Below are 24,191 nucleotides of genomic sequence, written 5' to 3'. Positions count from 1 at the left end.
GTTGGTCTGGGCGAAGGCCAAGGAGGTTCCCAGGGACTCGCCTTTGGGTCCGTGGTGCCTCGGAGCCTGTGGGCCCGGGTGGCTCAGCCTCAGCTCTGAGATGGGGCAGGGTTCCGGCATCCCATCTGGGGTTCGATGCCTCGTGGTCCGGTGGGTGAGCCGAGGACTGGAGCGCCCGAGGGGCCGCCTGGGGCCTGAGTGCCCTTGGCTTGCTTGGAGGCCCAACCCGGGACGCAGGCGGGCTCTGCGTCTGGCGTCTGGCGTCTGGGGGGGGGGGGGAGGCCTCTGGTGGGGGAGGCCACGTGTCTTCGTCGAGAGGGGTGGGAGCTGGTGGGGCCGCCCGAGCCCGTGGCCGTGCTCTTCCTCTCGGGAGAGCGCCGCATCCTCCTCCTGCCCTCGCCCCCCGAGCCGCTTCCTCCTCCGTGGGACCCCCGCGCCCAGGAGACTCCCTCCATCCAGGCCACGTGGGCAAGGCCTGGGAGGTCCTTCCTTCCAAGCTGGGGCCCAGGCTGAAGGGCGCTGATGGATTGCGAGGCGGCTCACTGGCTCCCTGGCCTTCGCCAGCAGGGTCTCTGGGTTCTTGGAGCTGGAGGGTGTTCGGGAGGGGTGAGTGCCCTGGACGACGTGGAGAGAGTCCAGTGTCGCGCGTGGCGTGCCCTTCGGGGCGCCAAGGCGGAGAGGAGGAAGGCAATCCTCCAGACCCCAGCCCGGGGCCGGGGCCGGCGCAGACCTGGATTCCGATGTCAGAGGCAGGGAAGGGGCTGGGAGCTGCAGTGAGAGCCTCTGTCCGCCAGACGGCGCCAGCGCGCCCGCCGAGCCCCTCTGCAGCTCCCTGGCCCCGTCTCCAGCCTCCCAAGACCAAGACGATGGCAGAGGCATCCACCGACCCGCGGGGAGGTGGCCGGAGCCCTCTGCGTGGGTACACGGAGCCTCTGAGCCCGCGGGGCCCTTTGCCCCACGGCAGGGAGGGGACGTCGTTCCGCCACCCCAGGTGGAAGGCTCTTCCTGCCTGGTCGAGCGAGGTGCCCCGTGCTTGGAGTTGGACCGCTGACGGAGGGCGGAGGGTTCTTGGCTTGGTTGCAGAGCCCCCTCTGGCCCAGAGACGGCTGGATTGCCTCTTGGGCGCGCTGCTTTCTCAAACCGGCCTGGCAGGGGGAGGCTTCTGGAAGGCAGGGCTTCTGCGGGGTGGGGGGCGGAGGGGGGGGTAGGGCGTGCGTCCAAGCGGTGTGATCTGGGGCGGGGGGCGGGGGCAGGCTGTGCTCCTTGCGGGGCTCTTTCTCTTCGGAGCCTCCTCCTTCCCCCCTTCTTCCCTCAGGCCCTGAGCCTAGGGACACCCTGTGCGGGCCCCGTTTGAGAAGGAACTTCGGAAAACCCGGAGGTGGGGGGGAGGTGCCGGGGGGGGTGGTGGAATAAGGGCTGCAAGGTCCGGTGATGGCAAGCAGGTGCTGATGGTCTGGGGATCAAGGCAGCGGAGTCAAAGCCAAAGCCAAAGCCGGCTTTGGGGGCTGAAAGCAGGGTGTGGCTTGAGATCAGGCAGTGGCGGGGTGGTGCTGGCGGCCGCAAGTGCCCTGAACAGCTCTGAGGTGGTCGTAGCCCCGGCCTGGAGGGCGTGTCCGTGGGAGAGGATGAACCACTTCCTGATGCTGGCCCGTGCCCCAGGCTGGCGCAGCTGGGGGAAGCGAGAGGAAGGGCAGAGCGTGGCTCTTGGAGGGCATGTGGGCCAGCGGGCGCCAGAGCCCCCGCAGAGCTCCTCTGCAGCTGCCTAGCTGCCCCTTCAGCTCCAAGGTAAGGGGGAGCGATGGGTCGGGGGCGCCCTACGAGGCTGCCCAGGGTTTGGGCTTGGGGACAGGGCCCCTGTGGCCCCGTTGGCGATGTGCCCTCCCCTCCCAGAGAGGACCTAGTTCTGCCATCCCCTCGATGGTGCCCGCAGCAGCACAGCCAGGGCCCCAATAGGCAGGCGGTTTGGCCGGCGGTCTGGGTCCTGGTGCCCTTGGCGTGTTTGCAGGCACAGTTCGGGACCCAGGAACGCCTGGCTTGCGTCTGGGCGTGCAGCCTGCTCGAAGCAGGCTGGCGTGGATTTTCGCTCCCGGCAAGGCGGGCTTCTGGAAAGCTGAGCTTGTAATCTTGAATGCCCTCTGCCAAGCAGGCCCCTGCTGATAGCCTTTCTCTCCCAATACCTCCCCAACCTTTTTCATCCCTCGCGCCCATACCCTTTCCTGCTTTCCAGCCCTTCCCTGGAAACGGAGCCTCTGTCCACCCATCTGGATCCCGGTTGGTCCTTTCTTTCTAGCGCGGTCCCAGGGTTGAAGGACGCTCACCGCTCCCCTGTCTTTGCACATGACTTCCCAATCGGGCAGACGAGGTGAGAGAGGGGGCTGGGTGTCGGGTGAGTTGAGTGCCCTGGCAGAATGGGAGCGCCTCCTCGCCCTGCCCATAGATAGGGCCTTGCCTTGGGCTGAGAGGGAGAGGAGGAAGGACCGAGTGCCGGCTCCTGCCCAAGTTGGCGGCAGAGCAGGGATCTGCTCTGGGGAGGCAGAAGCAGGGCTGCGTGTTCTTTTCGACCTGATGGCTGCCAGACAGAGCCAGGCAACCAGGAGAGCCGCTGGGCAGCCCCCTGGCTGTGCCTTCGGGCTCAGCGATGGGCTTGGGGAGGGGTTGCTGGCACCCCAAGGGGGTGCCCAGGACGTTGCCTTTGGACCCGTGGTGCCTGTGGTGCTTTGGCCCCGTTTGCCTCACCTGAGCGACGGGGGAAAGCGTTCTGCCGTGGCTTCGGGGGTTCAGAGCCTGCCCGGTCGGGTGGCCCCGGGGCTGGCGAGTTGGGCAGGCTGTCCGGGGTGGGAGCGCCCTTCGATGCTTCGGAGGCACAGCTCCGGACCCAGGCGAGGGGGTTGGCTTCCCAACGCTGGGCTTCTGGTTTGGAGGGCAGCGGGTCCCCTCGGTGGCTCTCGGGAGCTGGGCTGTGCTCGCCCCCGTGCCCTTGCTCTCTCCAGGGCTCCACAGCCGTGTCTTCCCTCCCGCCTGAGCCTCGCCCTCCTCTGCGCGGGACGCAAGGTCCGAGGAGCCTCCCCCGGTGCGGCTGACCTGCGTTCCGTCTGGGTGGTCGCTGCGTTTGGGCTGGGTCCCCGGGCTGAGGGGTGCTGGTGGATTCCGCGCCTGCTGTCTCGACCCCAAGAGCAGGCTCTTGGCCTTCAGGGAGTTGGAGGGTGCCGTGGAGACAGTCCTGCCAACCCCTGTCGTGCATCTCCTCGGTGCACGCAGGTGGAGAGGAGGAAGGACCTCTCTCCCCGACCGCTGCTGCCTCGGGCCAGCGCAGACCCCGGGGTGCGGCTGGGAGAGGCAGGCCAAGGGCCAGGCGCGTTGCAGTTGGAGCCTGTGTCCGCCAGACGGCGCCAGAGCACGAGCAGAGCCCCCTGCGCACGCAGCTGCCCGGGGCGTCCTCTGGCTCAGGCACCGGCTCGGAGATGGGTGGGGGGACGCCCAAGGAGGTTCCCAGGCCCTTGCCCTCGAGGCATGGTCCCTCGGACCCCATGGCCCGATGCGCCTCGACTCAGAGGGGAGGCGGGGTTCTGCCATCCCAAGCGGCATTCCGTTGGATGGGGTCGGGTGGCCCGAAGATGGGAGGGGGTGGCAGGCTGGCTGCGTTCTGAGGGCGTGTCCTTGGCTCGGTGGGCAGCCGACCTCTCGAGCCAGCAGCAGCAGGCTTGCCCCTGGGACGTGCAGGTGTGGAGACTCAGCCCGGCGTGGTGCTTGGCTTCTGGAAGGGGGGCTTCTGGGGGTGAATGTGGTACGTCGGCGTGGTGGTGTTTTGGGGGGCGGACCTAGCCTGACCCTGTGGTCTTTCTCTCCAGAGGTCTCCTCGCCCTCGTCCTTCCCTCTCCACCTGCCCCGTTTCCCTCTCTGCGGGACACGACTTCAGGGGGTGGGGGAGGAAGAAAGAAAAACCAAACCCTGCTTTACCCGAGGGAAGGGGAGGCTCCGCGAAGGGGTTGCCCGTAGTCTCCCGCTGAGTCCCAGGGGGGCCGGGCTGCCCTCACGACCTCACGAATGGGGTGGCTGCTGTCCGGGGGTGTGTGGGGTGAGGTTCCTGGCCGACAACGAGAGGGTCCCTGCCCCGCCCGTCGTGGATGTCCTGCTGCTGCGAGGGGGAGGAGGAAGACCCTCCTGCTGGCAAGGGCCCCGGGCCAGGGCAGAGCAGGCACCCCTGGTGGGAAGCAGAGGAAGGGCCGAGACGTGCTGTTCGAGCGCGTGTCCACCAGGCGGCGCCAGAGCCCCCGCAGAGCCCCTCTGCCCCTCGCTTTCGGGCCACCTCTCTGGGTTCAGGTCATGGTGGCAGTTGGTCTGGGCGAAGGCCAAGGAGGTTCCCAGGGACTCGCCTTTGGGTCCGTGGTGCCTCGGAGCCTGTGGGCCCGGGTGGCTCAGCCTCAGCTCTGAGATGGGGCAGGGTTCCGGCATCCCATCTGGGGTTCGATGCCTCGTGGTCCGGTGGGTGAGCCGAGGACTGGAGCGCCCGAGGGGCCGCCTGGGGCCTGAGTGCCCTTGGCTTGCTTGGAGGCCCAACCCGGGACGCAGGCGGGCTCTGCGTCTGGCGTCTGGCGTCTGGGGGGGGGGGGAGGCCTCTGGTGGGGGAGGCCACGTGTCTTCGTCGAGAGGGGTGGGAGCTGGTGGGGCCGCCCGAGCCCGTGGCCGTGCTCTTCCTCTCGGGAGAGCGCCGCATCCTCCTCCTGCCCTCGCCCCCCGAGCCGCTTCCTCCTCCGTGGGACCCCCGCGCCCAGGAGACTCCCTCCATCCAGGCCACGTGGGCAAGGCCTGGGAGGTCCTTCCTTCCAAGCTGGGGCCCAGGCTGAAGGGCGCTGATGGATTGCGAGGCGGCTCACTGGCTCCCTGGCCTTCGCCAGCAGGGTCTCTGGGTTCTTGGAGCTGGAGGGTGTTCGGGAGGGGTGAGTGCCCTGGACGACGTGGAGAGAGTCCAGTGTCGCGCGTGGCGTGCCCTTCGGGGCGCCAAGGCGGAGAGGAGGAAGGCAATCCTCCAGACCCCAGCCCGGGGCCGGGGCCGGCGCAGACCTGGATTCCGATGTCAGAGGCAGGGAAGGGGCTGGGAGCTGCAGTGAGAGCCTCTGTCCGCCAGACGGCGCCAGCGCGCCCGCCGAGCCCCTCTGCAGCTCCCTGGCCCCGTCTCCAGCCTCCCAAGACCAAGACGATGGCAGAGGCATCCACCGACCCGCGGGGAGGTGGCCGGAGCCCTCTGCGTGGGTACACGGAGCCTCTGAGCCCGCGGGGCCCTTTGCCCCACGGCAGGGAGGGGACGTCGTTCCGCCACCCCAGGTGGAAGGCTCTTCCTGCCTGGTCGAGCGAGGTGCCCCGTGCTTGGAGTTGGACCGCTGACGGAGGGCGGAGGGTTCTTGGCTTGGTTGCAGAGCCCCCTCTGGCCCAGAGACGGCTGGATTGCCTCTTGGGCGCGCTGCTTTCTCAAACCGGCCTGGCAGGGGGAGGCTTCTGGAAGGCAGGGCTTCTGCGGGGTGGGGGGCGGAGGGGGGGGTAGGGCGTGCGTCCAAGCGGTGTGATCTGGGGCGGGGGGCGGGGGCAGGCTGTGCTCCTTGCGGGGCTCTTTCTCTTCGGAGCCTCCTCCTTCCCCCCTTCTTCCCTCAGGCCCTGAGCCTAGGGACACCCTGTGCGGGCCCCGTTTGAGAAGGAACTTCGGAAAACCCGGAGGTGGGGGGGAGGTGCCGGGGGGGGTGGTGGAATAAGGGCTGCAAGGTCCGGTGATGGCAAGCAGGTGCTGATGGTCTGGGGATCAAGGCAGCGGAGTCAAAGCCAAAGCCAAAGCCGGCTTTGGGGGCTGAAAGCAGGGTGTGGCTTGAGATCAGGCAGTGGCGGGGTGGTGCTGGCGGCCGCAAGTGCCCTGAACAGCTCTGAGGTGGTCGTAGCCCCGGCCTGGAGGGCGTGTCCGTGGGAGAGGATGAACCACTTCCTGATGCTGGCCCGTGCCCCAGGCTGGCGCAGCTGGGGGAAGCGAGAGGAAGGGCAGAGCGTGGCTCTTGGAGGGCATGTGGGCCAGCGGGCGCCAGAGCCCCCGCAGAGCTCCTCTGCAGCTGCCTAGCTGCCCCTTCAGCTCCAAGGTAAGGGGGAGCGATGGGTCGGGGGCGCCCTACGAGGCTGCCCAGGGTTTGGGCTTGGGGACAGGGCCCCTGTGGCCCCGTTGGCGATGTGCCCTCCCCTCCCAGAGAGGACCTAGTTCTGCCATCCCCTCGATGGTGCCCGCAGCAGCACAGCCAGGGGCCCAATAGGCAGGCGGTTTGGCCGGCGGTCTGGGTCCTGGTGCCCTTGGCGTGTTTGCAGGCACAGTTCGGGACCCAGGAACGCCTGGCTTGCGTCTGGGCGTGCAGCCTGCTCGAAGCAGGCTGGCGTGGATTTTCGCTCCCGGCAAGGCGGGCTTCTGGAAAGCTGAGCTTGTAATCTTGAATGCCCTCTGCCAAGCAGGCCCCTGCTGATAGCCTTTCTCTCCCAATACCTCCCCAACCTTTTTCATCCCTCGCACCCATACCCTTTCCTGCTTTCCAGCCCTTCCCTGGAAACGGAGCCTCTGTCCACCCATCTGGATCCCGGTTGGTCCTTTCTTTCTAGCGCGGTCCCAGGGTTGAAGGACGCTCACCGCTCCCCTGTCTTTGCACATGACTTCCCAATCGGGCAGACGAGGTGAGAGAGGGGGCTGGGTGTCGGGTGAGTTGAGTGCCCTGGCAGAATGGGAGCTCCTCCTCGCCCTGCCCATAGATAGGGCCTTGCCGTGGGCTGAGAGGGAGAGGAGGAAGGACCGAGTGCCGGCTCCTGCCCAAGTTGGCGGCAGAGCAGGGATCTGCTCTGGGGAGGCAGAAGCAGGGCTGCGTGTTCTTTTCGACCTGATGGCTGCCAGACAGAGCCAGGCAACCAGGAGAGCCGCTGGGCAGCCCCCTGGCTGCGCCTTCGGGCTCAGCGATGGGCTTGGGGAGGGGTTGCTGGCACCCCAAGGGGGTGCCCAGGACGTTGCCTTTGGACCCGTGGTGCCTGTGGTGCTTTGGCCCCGTTTGCCTCACCTGAGCGACGGGGGAAAGCGTTCTGCCGTGGCTTCGGGGGTTCAGAGCCTGCCCGGTCGGGTGGCCCCGGGGCTGGCGAGTTGGGCAGGCTGTCCGGGGTGGGAGCGCCCTTCGATGCTTCGGAGGCACAGCTCCGGACCCAGGCGAGGGGGTTGGCTTCCCAACGCTGGGCTTCTGGTTTGGAGGGCAGCGGGTCCCCTCGGTGGCTCTCGGGAGCTGGGCTGTGCTCGCCCCCGTGCCCTTGCTCTCTCCAGGGCTCCACAGCCGTGTCTTCCCTCCCGCCTGAGCCTCGCCCTCCTCTGCGCGGGACGCAGGGTCCGAGGAGCCTCCCCCGGTGCGGCTGACCTGCGTTCCGTCTGGGTGGTCGCTGCGTTTGGGCTGGGTCCCCGGGCTGAGGGGTGCTGGTGGATTCCGCGCCTGCTGTCTCGACCCCAAGAGCAGGCTCTTGGCCTTCAGGGAGTTGGAGGGTGCCGTGGAGACAGTCCTGCCAACCCCTGTCGTGCATCTCCTCGGTGCACGCAGGTGGAGAGGAGGAAGGACCTCTCTCCCCGACCGCTGCTGCCTCGGGCCAGCGCAGACCCCGGGGTGCGGCTGGGAGAGGCAGGCCAAGGGCCAGGCGCGTTGCAGTTGGAGCCTGTGTCCGCCAGACGGCGCCAGAGCACGAGCAGAGCCCCCTGCGCACGCAGCTGCCCGGGGCGTCCTCTGGCTCAGGCACCGGCTCGGAGATGGGTGGGGGGACGCCCAAGGAGGTTCCCAGGCCCTTGCCCTCGAGGCATGGTCCCTCGGACCCCATGGCCCGATGCGCCTCGACTCAGAGGGGAGGCGGGGTTCTGCCATCCCAAGCGGCATTCCGTTGGATGGGGTCGGGTGGCCCGAAGATGGGAGGGGGTGGCAGGCTGGCTGCGTTCTGAGGGCGTGTCCTTGGCTCGGTGGGCAGCCGACCTCTCGAGCCAGCAGCAGCAGGCTTGCCCCTGGGACGTGCAGGTGTGGAGACTCAGCCCGGCGTGGTGCTTGGCTTCTGGAAGGGGGGCTTCTGGGGGTGAATGTGGTACGTCGGCGTGGTGGTGTTTTGGGGGGCGGACCTAGCCTGACCCTGTGGTCTTTCTCTCCAGAGGTCTCCTCGCCCTCGTCCTTCCCTCTCCACCTGCCCCGTTTCCCTCTCTGCGGGACACGACTTCAGGGGGTGGGGGAGGAAGAAAGAAAAACCAAACCCTGCTTTACCCGAGGGAAGGGGAGGCTCCGCGAAGGGGTTGCCCGTAGTCTCCCGCTGAGTCCCAGGGGGGCCGGGCTGCCCTCACGACCTCACGAATGGGGTGGCTGCTGTCCGGGGGTGTGTGGGGTGAGGTTCCTGGCCGACAACGAGAGGGTCCCTGCCCCGCCCGTCGTGGATGTCCTGCTGCTGCGAGGGGGAGGAGGAAGACCCTCCTGCTGGCAAGGGCCCCGGGCCAGGGCAGAGCAGGCACCCCTGGTGGGAAGCAGAGGAAGGGCCGAGACGTGCTGTTCGAGCGCGTGTCCACCAGGCGGCGCCAGAGCCCCCGCAGAGCCCCTCTGCCCCTCGCTCCCGGGCCACCTCTCTGGGTTCAGGTCATGGTGGCAGTTGGTCTGGGCGAAGGCCAAGGAGGTTCCCAGGGACTCGCCTTTGGGTCCGTGGTGCCTCGGAGCCTGTGGGCCCGGGTGGCTCAGCCTCAGCTCTGAGATGGGGCAGGGTTCCGGCATCCCATCTGGGGTTCGATGCCTCGTGGTCCGGTGGGTGAGCCGAGGACTGGAGCGCCCGAGGGGCCGCCTGGGGCCTGAGTGCCCTTGGCTTGCTTGGAGGCCCAACCCGGGACGCAGGCGGGCTCTGCGTCTGGCGTCTGGCGTCTGGGGGGGGGGGAGGCCTCTGGTGGGGGAGGCCACGTGTCTTCGTCGAGAGGGGTGGGAGCTGGTGGGGCCGCCCGAGCCCGTGGCCGTGCTCTTCCTCTCGGGAGAGCGCCGCATCCTCCTCCTGCCCTCGCCCCCCGAGCCGCTTCCTCCTCCGTGGGACCCCCGCGCCCAGGAGACTCCCTCCATCCAGGCCACGTGGGCAAGGCCTGGGAGGTCCTTCCTTCCAAGCTGGGGCCCAGGCTGAAGGGCGCTGATGGATTGCGAGGCGGCTCACTGGCTCCCTGGCCTTCGCCAGCAGGGTCTCTGGGTTCTTGGAGCTGGAGGGTGTTCGGGAGGGGTGAGTGCCCTGGACGACGTGGAGAGAGTCCAGTGTCGCGCGTGGCGTGCCCTTCGGGGCGCCAAGGCGGAGAGGAGGAAGGCAATCCTCCAGACCCCAGCCCGGGGCCGGGGCCGGCGCAGACCTGGATTCCGATGTCAGAGGCAGGGAAGGGGCTGGGAGCTGCAGTGAGAGCCTCTGTCCGCCAGACGGCGCCAGCGCGCCCGCCGAGCCCCTCTGCAGCTCCCTGGCCCCGTCTCCAGCCTCCCAAGACCAAGACGATGGCAGAGGCATCCACCGACCCGCGGGGAGGTGGCCGGAGCCCTCTGCGTGGGTACACGGAGCCTCTGAGCCCGCGGGGCCCTTTGCCCCACGGCAGGGAGGGGACGTCGTTCCGCCACCCCAGGTGGAAGGCTCTTCCTGCCTGGTCGAGCGAGGTGCCCCGTGCTTGGAGTTGGACCGCTGACGGAGGGCGGAGGGTTCTTGGCTTGGTTGCAGAGCCCCCTCTGGCCCAGAGACGGCTGGATTGCCTCTTGGGCGCGCTGCTTTCTCAAACCGGCCTGGCAGGGGGAGGCTTCTGGAAGGCAGGGCTTCTGCGGGGTGGGGGGCGGAGGGGGGGGTAGGGCGTGCGTCCAAGCGGTGTGATCTGGGGCGGGGGGCGGGGGCAGGCTGTGCTCCTTGCGGGGCTCTTTCTCTTCGGAGCCTCCTCCTTCCCCCCTTCTTCCCTCAGGCCCTGAGCCTAGGGACACCCTGTGCGGGCCCCGTTTGAGAAGGAACTTCGGAAAACCCGGAGGTGGGGGGGAGGTGCCGGGGGGGGTGGTGGAATAAGGGCTGCAAGGTCCGGTGATGGCAAGCAGGTGCTGATGGTCTGGGGATCAAGGCAGCGGAGTCAAAGCCAAAGCCAAAGCCGGCTTTGGGGGCTGAAAGCAGGGTGTGGCTGAGATCAGGCAGTGGCGGGGTGGTGCTGGCGGCCGCAAGTGCCCTGAACAGCTCTGAGGTGGTCGTAGCCCCGGCCTGGAGGGCGTGTCCGTGGGAGAGGATGAACCACTTCCTGATGCTGGCCCGTGCCCCAGGCTGGCGCAGCTGGGGGAAGCGAGAGGAAGGGCAGAGCGTGGCTCTTGGAGGGCATGTGGGCCAGCGGGCGCCAGAGCCCCCGCAGAGCTCCTCTGCAGCTGCCTAGCTGCCCCTTCAGCTCCAAGGTAAGGGGGAGCGATGGGTCGGGGGCGCCCTACGAGGCTGCCCAGGGTTTGGGCTTGGGGACAGGGCCCCTGTGGCCCCGTTGGCGATGTGCCCTCCCCTCCCAGAGAGGACCTAGTTCTGCCATCCCCTCGGTGGTGCCCGCAGCAGCACAGCCAGGGGCCCAATAGGCAGGCGGTTTGGCCGGCGGTCTGGGTCCTGGTGCCCTTGGCGTGTTTGCAGGCACAGTTCGGGACCCAGGAACGCCTGGCTTGCGTCTGGGCGTGCAGCCTGCTCGAAGCAGGCTGGCGTGGATTTTCGCTCCCGGCAAGGCGGGCTTCTGGAAAGCTGAGCTTGTAATCTTGAATGCCCTCTGCCAAGCAGGCCCCTGCTGATAGCCTTTCTCTCCCAATACCTCCCCAACCTTTTTCATCCCTCGCGCCCATACCCTTTCCTGCTTTCCAGCCCTTCCCTGGAAACGGAGCCTCTGTCCACCCATCTGGATCCCGGTTGGTCCTTTCTTTCTAGCGCGGTCCCAGGGTTGAAGGACGCTCACCGCTCCCCTGTCTTTGCACATGACTTCCCAATCGGGCAGACGAGGTGAGAGAGGGGGCTGGGTGTCGGGTGAGTTGAGTGCCCTGGCAGAATGGGAGCTCCTCCTCGCCCTGCCCATAGATAGGGCCTTGCCGTGGGCTGAGAGGGAGAGGAGGAAGGACCGAGTGCCGGCTCCTGCCCAAGTTGGCGGCAGAGCAGGGATCTGCTCTGGGGAGGCAGAAGCAGGGCTGCGTGTTCTTTTCGACCTGATGGCTGCCAGACAGAGCCAGGCAACCAGGAGAGCCGCTGGGCAGCCCCCTGGCTGCGCCTTCGGGCTCAGCGATGGGCTTGGGGAGGGGTTGCTGGCACCCCAAGGGGGTGCCCAGGACGTTGCCTTTGGACCCGTGGTGCCTGTGGTGCTTTGGCCCCGTTTGCCTCACCTGAGCGACGGGGGAAAGCGTTCTGCCGTGGCTTCGGGGGTTCAGAGCCTGCCCGGTCGGGTGGCCCCGGGGCTGGCGAGTTGGGCAGGCTGTCCGGGGTGGGAGCGCCCTTCGATGCTTCGGAGGCACAGCTCCGGACCCAGGCGAGGGGGTTGGCTTCCCAACGCTGGGCTTCTGGTTTGGAGGGCAGCGGGTCCCCTCGGTGGCTCTCGGGAGCTGGGCTGTGCTCGCCCCCGTGCCCTTGCTCTCTCCGGGGCTCCACAGCCGTGTCTTCCCTCCCGCCTGAGCCTCGCCCTCCTCTGCGCGGGACGCAGGGTCCGAGGAGCCTCCCCCGGTGCGGCTGACCTGCGTTCCGTCTGGGTGGTCGCTGCGTTTGGGCTGGGTCCCCGGGCTGAGGGGTGCTGGTGGATTCCGCGCCTGCTGTCTCGACCCCAAGAGCAGGCTCTTGGCCTTCAGGGAGTTGGAGGGTGCCGTGGAGACAGTCCTGCCAACCCCTGTCGTGCATCTCCTCGGTGCACGCAGGTGGAGAGGAGGAAGGACCTCTCTCCCCGACCGCTGCTGCCTCGGGCCAGCGCAGAGCGGGGTGCGGCTGGGAGAGGCAGGCCAAGGGCCAGGCGCGTTGCAGTTGGAGCCTGTGTCCGCCAGACGGCGCCAGAGCACGAGCAGAGCCCCCTGCGCACGCAGCTGCCCGGGGCGTCCTCTGGCTCAGGCACCGGCTCGGAGATGGGTGGGGGGACGCCCAAGGAGGTTCCCAGGCCCTTGCCCTCGAGGCATGGTCCCTCGGACCCCATGGCCCGATGCGCCTCGACTCAGAGGGGAGGCGGGGTTCTGCCATCCCAAGCGGCATTCCGTTGGATGGGGTCGGGTGGCCCGAGGATGGGAGGGGGTGGCAGGCTGGCTGCGTTCTGAGGGCGTGTCCTTGGCTCGGTGGGCAGCCGACCTCTCGAGCCAGCAGCAGCAGGCTTGCCCCTGGGACGTGCAGGTGTGGAGACTCAGCCCGGCGTGGTGCTTGGCTTCTGGAAGGGGGGCTTCTGGGGGTGAATGTGGTACGTCGGCGTGGTGGTGTTTTGGGGGGCGGACCTAGCCTGACCCTGTGGTCTTTCTCTCCAGAGGTCTCCTCGCCCTCGTCCTTCCCTCTCCACCTGCCCCGTTTCCCTCTCTGCGGGACACGACTTCAGGGGGTGGGGGAGGAAGAAAGAAAAACCAAACCCTGCTTTACCCGAGGGAAGGGGAGGCTCCGCGAAGGGGTTGCCCGTAGTCTCCCGCTGAGTCCCAGGGGGGCCGGGCTGCCCTCACGACCTCACGAATGGGGTGGCTGCTGTCCGGGGGTGTGTGGGGTGAGGTTCCTGGCCGACAACGAGAGGGTCCCTGCCCCGCCCGTCGTGGATGTCCTGCTGCTGCGAGGGGGAGGAGGAAGACCCTCCTGCTGGCAAGGGCCCCGGGCCAGGGCAGAGCAGGCACCCCTGGTGGGAAGCAGAGGAAGGGCCGAGACGTGCTGTTCGAGCGCGTGTCCACCAGGCGGCGCCAGAGCCCCCGCAGAGCCCCTCTGCCCCTCGCTCCCGGGCCACCTCTCTGGGTTCAGGTCATGGTGGCAGTTGGTCTGGGCGAAGGCCAAGGAGGTTCCCAGGGACTCGCCTTTGGGTCCGTGGTGCCTCGGAGCCTGTGGGCCCGGGTGGCTCAGCCTCAGCTCTGAGATGGGGCAGGGTTCCGGCATCCCATCTGGGGTTCGATGCCTCGTGGTCCGGTGGGTGAGCCGAGGACTGGAGCGCCCGAGGGGCCGCCTGGGGCCTGAGTGCCCTTGGCTTGCTTGGAGGCCCAACCCGGGACGCAGGCGGGCTCTGCGTCTGGCGTCTGGCGTCTGGGGGGGGGGGAGGCCTCTGGTGGGGGAGGCCACGTGTCTTCGTCGAGAGGGGTGGGAGCTGGTGGGGCCGCCCGAGCCCGTGGCCGTGCTCTTCCTCTCGGGAGAGCGCCGCATCCTCCTCCTGCCCTCGCCCCCCGAGCCGCTTCCTCCTCCGTGGGACCCCCGCGCCCAGGAGACTCCCTCCATCCAGGCCACGTGGGCAAGGCCTGGGAGGTCCTTCCTTCCAAGCTGGGGCCCAGGCTGAAGGGCGCTGATGGATTGCGAGGCGGCTCACTGGCTCCCTGGCCTTCGCCAGCAGGGTCTCTGGGTTCTTGGAGCTGGAGGGTGTTCGGGAGGGGTGAGTGCCCTGGACGACGTGGAGAGAGTCCAGTGTCGCGCGTGGCGTGCCCTTCGGGGCGCCAAGGCGGAGAGGAGGAAGGCAATCCTCCAGACCCCAGCCCGGGGCCGGGGCCGGCGCAGACCTGGATTCCGATGTCAGAGGCAGGGAAGGGGCTGGGAGCTGCAGTGAGAGCCTCTGTCCGCCAGACGGCGCCAGCGCGCCCGCCGAGCCCCTCTGCAGCTCCCTGGCCCCGTCTCCAGCCTCCCAAGACCAAGACGATGGCAGAGGCATCCACCGACCCGCGGGGAGGTGGCCGGAGCCCTCTGCGTGGGTACACGGAGCCTCTGAGCCCGCGGGGCCCTTTGCCCCACGCCAGGGAGGGGACGTCGTTCCGCCACCCCAGGTGGAAGGCTCTTCCTGCCTGGTCGAGCGAGGTGCCCCGTGCTTGGAGTTGGACCGCTGACGGAGGGCGGAGGGTTCTTGGCTTGGTTGCAGAGCCCCCTCTGGCCCAGAGACGGCTGGATTGCCTCTTGGGCGCGCTGCTTTCTCAAACCGGCCTGGCAGGGGGAGGCTTCTGGAAGGCAGGGCTTCTGCGGGGTGGGGGGCGGAGGGGGGGGTAGGGCGTGCGTCCAAGCGGTGTGATCTGGGGCGGGGGGCGGGGGCAGGCTGTGCTCCTTGCGGGGCTCTTTCTCTTCGGAGCCTCCTCCTTCCCCCCTTCTTCCCTCAGGCCCTGAGCCTAGGGATACCCTGTGCGGGCCCCGTTTGAGAAGGAACTTCGGAAAACCCGGAGGTGGGGGGGAGGTGCCGGGGGGGGTGGTGGAATAAGGGCTGCAAGGTCCGGTGATGGCAAGCAGGTGCTGATGGTCTGGGGATCAAGGCAGCGGAGTCAAAGCCAAAGCCAAAGCCAAAGCCGGCTTTGGGGGCTGAAAGCAGGGTGTGGCTGAGATCAGGCAGTGGCGGGGTGGTGCTGGCGGCCGCAAGTGCCCTGAACAGCTCTGAGGTGGTCGTAGCCCCGGCCTGGAGGGCGTGTCCGTGGGAGAGGATGAACCACTTCCTGATGCTGGCCCGTGCCCCAGGCTGGCGCAGCTGGGGGAAGCGAGAGGAAGGGCAGAGCGTGGCTCTTGGAGGGCATGTGGGCCAGCGGGCGCCAGAGCCCCCGCAGAGCCCCTCTGCAGCTGCCTAGCTGCCCCTTCAGCTCCAAGGTAAGGGGGAGCGATGGGTCGGGGGCGCCCTACGGGGCTGCCCAGGGTTTGGGCTTGGGGACAGGGCCCCTGTGGCCCCGTTGGCGATGTGCCCTCCCCTCCCAGAGAGGACCTAGTTCTGCCATCCCCTCGGTGGTGCCCGCAGCAGCACAGCCAGGGGCCCAATAGGCAGGCGGTTTGGCCGGCGGTCTGGGTCCTGGTGCCCTTGGCGTGTTTGCAGGCACAGTTCGGGACCCAGGAACGCCTGGCTTGCGTCTGGGCGTGCAGCCTGCTCGAAGCAGGCTGGCGTGGATTTTCGCTCCCGGCAAGGCGGGCTTCTGGAAAGCTGAGCTTGTAATCTTGAATGCCCTCTGCCAAGCAGGCCCCTGCTGATAGCCTTTCTCTCCCAATACCTCCCCAACCTTTTTCATCCCTCGCGCCCATACCCTTTCCTGCTTTCCAGCCCTTCCCTGGAAACGGAGCCTCTGTCCACCCATCTGGATCCCGGTTGGTCCTTTCTTTCTAGCGCGGTCCCAGGGTTGAAGGACGCTCACCGCTCCCCTGTCTTTGCACATGACTTCCCAATCGGGCAGACGAGGTGAGAGAGGGGGCTGGGTGTCGGGTGAGTTGAGTGCCCTGGCAGAATGGGAGCTCCTCCTCGCCCTGCCCATAGATAGGGCCTTGCCGTGGGCTGAGAGGGAGAGGAGGAAGGACCGAGTGCCGGCTCCTGCCCAAGTTGGCGGCAGAGCAGGGATCTGCTCTGGGGAGGCAGAAGCAGGGCTGCGTGTTCTTTTCGACCTGATGGCTGCCAGACAGAGCCAGGCAACCAGGAGAGCCGCTGGGCAGCCCCCTGGCTGCGCCTTCGGGCTCAGCGATGGGCTTGGGGAGGGGTTGCTGGCACCCCAAGGGGGTGCCCAGGACGTTGCCTTTGGACCCGTGGTGCCTGTGGTGCTTTGGCCCCGTTTGCCTCACCTGAGCGACGGGGGAAAGCGTTCTGCCGTGGCTTCGGGGGTTCAGAGCCTGCCCGGTCGGGTGGCCCCGGGGCTGGCGAGTTGGGCAGGCTGTCCGGGGTGGGAGCGCCCTTCGATGCTTCGGAGGCACAGCTCCGGACCCAGGCGAGGGGGTTGGCTTCCCAACGCTGGGCTTCTGGTTTGGAGGGCAGCGGGTCCCCTCGGTGGCTCTCGGGAGCTGGGCTGTGCTCGCCCCCGTGCCCTTGCTCTCTCCAGGGCTCCACAGCCGTGTCTTCCCTCCCGCCTGAGCCTCGCCCTCCTCTGCGCGGGACGCAGGGTCCGAGGACCCTCCCCCGGTGCGGCTGACCTGCGTTCCGTCTGGGTGGTCGCTGCGTTTGGGCTGGGTCCCCGGGCTGAGGGGTGCTGGTGGATTCCGCGCCTGCTGTCTCGACCCCAAGAGCAGGCTCTTGGCCTTCAGGGAGTTGGAGGGTGCCGTGGAGACAGTCCTGCCAACCCCTGTCGTGCATCTCCTCGGTGCACGCAGGTGGAGAGGAGGAAGGACCTCTCTCCCCGACCGCTGCTGCCTCGGGCCAGCGCAGAGCGGGGTGCGGCTGGGAGAGGCAGGCCAAGGGCCAGGCGCGTTGCAGTTGGAGCCTGTGTCCGCCAGACGGCGCCAGAGCACGAGCAGAGCCCCCTGCGCACGCAGCTGCCCGGGGCGTCCTCTGGCTCAGGCACCGGCTCGGAGATGGGTGGGGGGACGCCCAAGGAGGTTCCCAGGCCCTTGCCCTCGAGGCATGGTCCCTCGGACCCCATGGCCCGATGCGCCTCGACTCAGAGGGGAGGCGGGGTTCTGCCATCCCAAGCGGCATTCCGTTGGATGGGGTCGGGTGGCCCGAGGATGGGAGGGGGTGGCAGGCTGGCTGCGTTCTGAGGGCGTGTCCTTGGCTCGGTGGGCAGCCGACCTCTCGAGCCAGCAGCAGCAGGCTTGCCCCTGGGACGTGCAGGTGTGGAGACTCAGCCCGGCGTGGTGCTTGGCTTCTGGAAGCGGGGCTTCTGGGGGTGAATGTGGTACGTCGGCGTGGTGGTGTTTTGGGGGGCGGACCTAGCCTGACCCTGTGGTCTTTCTCTCCAGAGGTCTCCTCGCCCTCGTCCTTCCCTCTCCACCTGCCCCGTTTCCCTCTCTGCGGGACACGACTTCAGGGGGTGGGGGAGGAAGAAAGAAAAACCAAACCCTGCTTTACCCGAGGGAAGGGGAGGCTCCGCGAAGGGGTTGCCCGTAGTCTCCCGCTGAGTCCCAGGGGGGCCGGGCTGCCCTCACGACCTCACGAATGGGGTGGCTGCTGTCCGGGGGTGTGTGGGGTGAGGTTCCTGGCCGACAACGAGAGGGTCCCTGCCCCGCCCGTCGTGGATGTCCTGCTGCTGCGAGGGGGAGGAGGAAGACCCTCCTGCTGGCAAGGGCCCCGGGCCAGGGCAGAGCAGGCACCCCTGGTGGGAAGCAGAGGAAGGGCCGAGACGTGCTGTTCGAGCGCGTGTCCACCAGGCGGCGCCAGAGCCCCCGCAGAGCCCCTCTGCCCCTCGCTCCCGGGCCACCTCTCTGGGTTCAGGTCATGGTGGCAGTTGGTCTGGGCGAAGGCCAAGGAGGTTCCCAGGGACTCGCCTTTGGGTCCGTGGTGCCTCGGAGCCTGTGGGCCCGGGTGGCTCAGCCTCAGCTCTGAGATGGGGCAGGGTTCCGGCATCCCATCTGGGGTTCGATGCCTCGTGGTCCGGTGGGTGAGCCGAGGACTGGAGCGCCCGAGGGGCCGCCTGGGGCCTGAGTGCCCTTGGCTTGCTTGGAGGCCCAACCCGGGACGCAGGCGGGCTCTGCGTCTGGCGTCTGGCGTCTGGGGGGGGGGGAGGCCTCTGGTGGGGGAGGCCACGTGTCTTCGTCGAGAGGGGTGGGAGCTGGTGGGGCCGCCCGAGCCCGTGGCCGTGCTCTTCCTCTCGGGAGAGCGCCGCATCCTCCTCCTGCCCTCGCCCCCCGAGCCGCTTCCTCCTCCGTGGGACCCCCGCGCCCAGGAGACTCCCTCCATCCAGGCCACGTGGGCAAGGCCTGGGAGGTCCTTCCTTCCAAGCTGGGGCCCAGGCTGAAGGGCGCTGATGGATTGCGAGGCGGCTCACTGGCTCCCTGGCCTTCGCCAGCAGGGTCTCTGGGTTCTTGGAGCTGGAGGGTGTTCGGGAGGGGTGAGTGCCCTGGACGACGTGGAGAGAGTCCAGTGTCGCGCGTGGCGTGCCCTTCGGGGCGCCAAGGCGGAGAGGAGGAAGGCAATCCTCCAGACCCCAGCCCGGGGCCGGGGCCGGCGCAGACCTGGATTCCGATGTCAGAGGCAGGGAAGGGGCTGGGAGCTGCAGTGAGAGCCTCTGTCCGCCAGACGGCGCCAGCGCGCCCGCCGAGCCCCTCTGCAGCTCCCTGGCCCCGTCTCCAGCCTCCCAAGACCAAGACGATGGCAGAGGCATCCACCGACCCGCGGGGAGGTGGCCGGAGCCCTCTGCGTGGGTACACGGAGCCTCTGAGCCCGCGGGGCCCTTTGCCCCACGCCAGGGAGGGGACGTCGTTCCGCCACCCCAGGTGGAAGGCTCTTCCTGCCTGGTCGAGCGAGGTGCCCCGTGCTTGGAGTTGGACCGCTGACGGAGGGCGGAGGGTTCTTGGCTTGGTTGCAGAGCCCCCTCTGGCCCAGAGACGGCTGGATTGCCTCTTGGGCGCGCTGCTTTCTCAAACCGGCCTGGCAGGGGGAGGCTTCTGGAAGGCAGGGCTTCTGCGGGGTGGGGGGCGGAGGGGGGGGTAGGGCGTGCGTCCAAGCGGTGTGATCTGGGGCGGGGGGCGGGGGCAGGCTGTGCTCCTTGCGGGGCTCTTTCTCTTCGGAGCCTCCTCCTTCCCCCCTTCTTCCCTCAGGCCCTGAGCCTAGGGACACCCTGTGCGGGCCCCGTTTGAGAAGGAACTTCGGAAAACCCGGAGGTGGGGGGGAGGTGCCGGGGGGGGTGGTGGAATAAGGGCTGCAAGGTCCGGTGATGGCAAGCAGGTGCTGATGGTCTGGGGATCAAGGCAGCGGAGTCAAAGCCAAAGCCAAAGCCGGCTTTGGGGGCTGAAAGCAGGGTGTGGCTGAGATCAGGCAGTGGCGGGGTGGTGCTGGCGGCCGCAAGTGCCCTGAACAGCTCTGAGGTGGTCGTAGCCCCGGCCTGGAGGGCGTGTCCGTGGGAGAGGATGAACCACTTCCTGATGCTGGCCCGTGCCCCAGGCTGGCGCAGCTGGGGGAAGCGAGAGGAAGGGCAGAGCGTGGCTCTTGGAGGGCATGTGGGCCAGCGGGCGCCAGAGCCCCCGCAGAGCCCCTCTGCAGCTGCCTAGCTGCCCCTTCAGCTCCAAGGTAAGGGGGAGCGATGGGTCGGGGGCGCCCTACGGGGCTGCCCAGGGTTTGGGCTTGGGGACAGGGCCCCTGTGGCCCCGTTGGCGATGTGCCCTCCCCTCCCAGAGAGGACCTAGTTCTGCCATCCCCTCGGTGGTGCCCGCAGCAGCACAGCCAGGGGCCCAATAGGCAGGCGGTTTGGCCGGCGGTCTGGGTCCTGGTGCCCTTGGCGTGTTTGCAGGCACAGTTCGGGACCCAGGAACGCCTGGCTTGCGTCTGGGCGTGCAGCCTGCTCGAAGCAGGCTGGCGTGGATTTTCGCTCCCGGCAAGGCGGGCTTCTGGAAAGCTGAGCTTGTAATCTTGAATGCCCTCTGCCAAGCAGGCCCCTGCTGATAGCCTTTCTCTCCCAATACCTCCCCAACCTTTTTCATCCCTCGCGCCCATACCCTTTCCTGCTTTCCAGCCCTTCCCTGGAAACGGAGCCTCTGTCCACCCATCTGGATCCCGGTTGGTCCTTTCTTTCTAGCGCGGTCCCAGGGTTGAAGGACGCTCACCGCTCCCCTGTCTTTGCACATGACTTCCCAATCGGGCAGACGAGGTGAGAGAGGGGGCTGGGTGTCGGGTGAGTTGAGTGCCCTGGCAGAATGGGAGCTCCTCCTCGCCCTGCCCATAGATAGGGCCTTGCCGTGGGCTGAGAGGGAGAGGAGGAAGGACCGAGTGCCGGCTCCTGCCCAAGTTGGCGGCAGAGCAGGGATCTGCTCTGGGGAGGCAGAAGCAGGGCTGCGTGTTCTTTTCGACCTGATGGCTGCCAGACAGAGCCAGGCAACCAGGAGAGCCGCTGGGCAGCCCCCTGGCTGCGCCTTCGGGCTCAGCGATGGGCTTGGGGAGGGGTTGCTGGCACCCCAAGGGGGTGCCCAGGACGTTGCCTTTGGACCCGTGGTGCCTGTGGTGCTTTGGCCCCGTTTGCCTCACCTGAGCGACGGGGGAAAGCGTTCTGCCGTGGCTTCGGGGGTTCAGAGCCTGCCCGGTCGGGTGGCCCCGGGGCTGGCGAGTTGGGCAGGCTGTCCGGGGTGGGAGCGCCCTTCGATGCTTCGGAGGCACAGCTCCGGACCCAGGCGAGGGGGTTGGCTTCCCAACGCTGGGCTTCTGGTTTGGAGGGCAGCGGGTCCCCTCGGTGGCTCTCGGGAGCTGGGCTGTGCTCGCCCCCGTGCCCTTGCTCTCTCCAGGGCTCCACAGCCGTGTCTTCCCTCCCGCCTGAGCCTCGCCCTCCTCTGCGCGGGACGCAGGGTCCGAGGACCCTCCCCCGGTGCGGCTGACCTGCGTTCCGTCTGGGTGGTCGCTGCGTTTGGGCTGGGTCCCCGGGCTGAGGGGTGCTGGTGGATTCCGCGCCTGCTGTCTCGACCCCAAGAGCAGGCTCTTGGCCTTCAGGGAGTTGGAGGGTGCCGTGGAGACAGTCCTGCCAACCCCTGTCGTGCATCTCCTCGGTGCACGCAGGTGGAGAGGAGGAAGGACCTCTCTCCCCGACCGCTGCTGCCTCGGGCCAGCGCAGAGCGGGGTGCGGCTGGGAGAGGCAGGCCAAGGGCCAGGCGCGTTGCAGTTGGAGCCTGTGTCCGCCAGACGGCGCCAGAGCACGAGCAGAGCCCCCTGCGCACGCAGCTGCCCGGGGCGTCCTCTGGCTCAGGCACCGGCTCGGAGATGGGTGGGGGGACGCCCAAGGAGGTTCCCAGGCCCTTGCCCTCGAGGCATGGTCCCTCGGACCCCATGGCCCGATGCGCCTCGACTCAGAGGGGAGGCGGGGTTCTGCCATCCCAAGCGGCATTCCGTTGGATGGGGTCGGGTGGCCCGAGGATGGGAGGGGGTGGCAGGCTGGCTGCGTTCTGAGGGCGTGTCCTTGGCTCGGTGGGCAGCCGACCTCTCGAGCCAGCAGCAGCAGGCTTGCCCCTGGGACGTGCAGGTGTGGAGACTCAGCCCGGCGTGGTGCTTGGCTTCTGGAAGGGGGGCTTCTGGGGGTGAATGCGGTACGTCGGCGTGGTGGTGTTTTGGGGGGCGGACCTAGCCTGACCCCGTGGTCTTTCTCTCCAGAGGTCTCCTCGCCCTCGTCCTTCCCTCTCCACCTGCCCCGTTTCCCTCTCTGCGGGACACGACTTCAGGGGGTGGGGGAGGAAGAAAGAAAAACCAAACCCTGCTTTACCCGAGGGAAGGGGAGGCTCCGCGAAGGGGTTGCCCGTAGTCTCCCGCTGAGTCCCAGGGGGGCCGGGCTGCCCTCACGACCTCACGAATGGGGTGGCTGCTGTCCGGGGGTGTGTGGGGTGAGGTTCCTGGCCGACAACGAGAGGGTCCCTGCCCCGCCCGTCGTGGATGTCCTGCTGCTGCGAGGGGGAGGAGGAAGACCCTCCTGCTGGCAAGGGCCCCGGGCCAGGGCAGAGCAGGCACCCCTGGTGGGAAGCAGAGGAAGGGCCGAGACGTGCTGTTCGAGCGTGTGTCCACCAGGCGGCGCCAGAGCCCCCGCAGAGCCCCTCTGCCCCTCGCTTCCGGGCCACCTCTCTGGGTTCAGGTCATGGTGGCAGTTGGTCTGGGCGAAGGCCAAGGAGGTTCCCAGGGACTCGCCTTTGGGTCCGTGGTGCCTCGGAGCCTGTGGGCCCGGGTGGCTCAGCCTCAGCTCTGAGATGGGGCAGGGTTCCGGCATCCCATCTGGGGTTCGATGCCTCGTGGTCCGGTGGGTGAGCCGAGGACTGGAGCGCCCGAGGGGCCGCCTGGGGCCTGAGTGCCCTTGGCTTGCTTGGAGGCCCAACCCGGGACGCAGGCGGGCTCTGCGTCTGGCGTCTGGCGTCTGGGGGGGGGGGAGGCCTCTGGTGGGGGAGGCCACGTGTCTTCGTCGAGAGGGGTGGGAGCTGGTGGGGCCGCCCGAGCCCGTGGCCGTGCTCTTCCTCTCGGGAGAGCGCCGCATCCTCCTCCTGCCCTCGCCCCCCGAGCCGCTTCCTCCTCCGTGGGACCCCCGCGCCCAGGAGACTCCCTCCATCCAGGCCACGTGGGCAAGGCCTGGGAGGTCCTTCCTTACAAGCTGGGGCCCAGGCTGAAGGGCGCTGAGGGATTGCGAGGCGGCTCACTGGCTCACTGGCCTTCGCCAGCAGGGTCTCTGGGTTCTTGGAGCTGGAGGGTGTTCGGGAGGGGTGAGTGCCCTGGACGACGTGGAGAGAGTCCAGTGTCGCGCGTGGCGTGCCCTTCGGGGCGCCAAGGCGGAGAGGAGGAAGGCAATCCTCCAGACCCCAGCCCGGGGCCGGGGCCGGCGCAGACCTGGATTCCGATGTCAGAGGCAGGGAAGGGGCTGGGAGCTGCAGTGAGAGCCTCTGTCCGCCAGACGGCGCCAGCGCGCCCGCCGAGCCCCTCTGCAGCTCCCTGGCCCCGTCTCCAGCCTCCCAAGACCAAGACGATGGCAGAGGCATCCACCGACCCGCGGGGAGGTGGCCGGAGCCCTCTGCGTGGGTACACGGAGCCTCTGAGCCCGCGGGGCCCTTTGCCCCACGGCAGGGAGGGGACGTCGTCGTTCCGCCACCCCAGGTGGAAGGCTCTTCCTGCCTGGTCGAGCGAGGTGCCCCGTGCTTGGAGTTGGACCGCTGACGGAGGGCGGAGGGTTCTTGGCTTGGTTGCAGAGCCCCCTCTGGCCCAGAGACGGCTGGATTGCCTCTTGGGCGCGCTGCTTTCTCAAACCGGCCTGGCAGGGGGAGGCTTCTGGAAGGCAGGGCTTCTGCGGGGTGGGGGGCGGAGGGGGGGGTAGGGCGTGCGTCCAAGCGGTGTGATCTGGGGCGGGGGGCGGGGGCAGGCTGTGCTCCTTGCGGGGCTCTTTCTCTTCGGAGCCTCCTCCTTCCCCCCTTCTTCCCTCAGGCCCTGAGCCTAGGGACACCCTGTGCGGGCCCCGTTTGAGAAGGAACTTCGGAAAACCCGGAGGTGGGGGGGAGGTGCCGGGGGGGGTGGTGGAATAAGGGCTGCAAGGTCCGGTGATGGCAAGCAGGTGCTGATGGTCTGGGGATCAAGGCAGCGGAGTCAAAGCCAAAGCCAAAGCCGGCTTTGGGGGCTGAAAGCAGGGTGTGGCTGAGATCAGGCAGTGGCGGGGTGGTGCTGGCGGCCGCAAGTGCCCTGAACAGCTCTGAGGTGGTCGTAGCCCCGGCCTGGAGGGCGTGTCCGTGGGAGAGGATGAACCACTTCCTGATGCTGGCCCGTGCCCCAGGCTGGCGCAGCTGGGGGAAGCGAGAGGAAGGGCAGAGCGTGGCTCTTGGAGGGCATGTGGGCCAGCGGGCGCCAGAGCCCCCGCAGAGCCCCTCTGCAGCTGCCTAGCTGCCCCTTCAGCTCCAAGGTAAGGGGGAGCGATGGGTCGGGGGCGCCCTACGGGGCTGCCCAGGGTTTGGGCTTGGGGACAGGGCCCCTGTGGCCCCGTTGGCGATGTGCCCTCCCCTCCCAGAGAGGACCTAGTTCTGCCATCCCCTCGGTGGTGCCCGCAGCAGCACAGCCAGGGGCCCAATAGGCAGGCGGTTTGGCCGGCGGTCTGGGTCCTGGTGCCCTTGGCGTGTTTGCAGGCACAGTTCGGGACCCAGGAACGCCTGGCTTGCGTCTGGGCGTGCAGCCTGCTCGAAGCAGGCTGGCGTGGATTTTCGCTCCCGGCAAGGCGGGCTTCTGGAAAGCTGAGCTTGTAATCTTGAATGCCCTCTGCCAAGCAGGCCCCTGCTGATAGCCTTTCTCTCCCAATACCTCCCCAACCTTTTTCATCCCTCGCGCCCATACCCTTTCCTGCTTTCCAGCCCTTCCCTGGAAACGGAGCCTCTGTCCACCCATCTGGATCCTGGTTGGTCCTTTCTTTCTAGCGCGGTCCCAGGGTTGAAGGACGCTCACCGCTCCCCTGTCTTTGCACATGACTTCCCAATCGGGCAGACGAGGTGAGAGAGGGGGCTGGGTGTCGGGTGAGTTGAGTGCCCTGGCAGAATGGGAGCTCCTCCTCGCCCTGCCCATAGATAGGGCCTTGCCGTGGGCTGAGAGGGAGAGGAGGAAGGACCGAGTGCCGGCTCCTGCCCAAGTTGGCGGCAGAGCAGGGATCTGCTCTGGGGAGGCAGAAGCA

This window comes from Sus scrofa, chromosome 3 (genome assembly GCF_054392235.1).
Source record: "Sus scrofa isolate SSC_HxYL_T2T_F1_AM1 chromosome 3, Sscrofa_HxYL_maternal_Yorkshire_Landrace_v2.0, whole genome shotgun sequence".
NCBI classification, from domain to species: Eukaryota; Metazoa; Chordata; class Mammalia; order Artiodactyla; family Suidae; genus Sus; species Sus scrofa.
Note: the sequence above shows the minus strand (reverse complement) of the source record.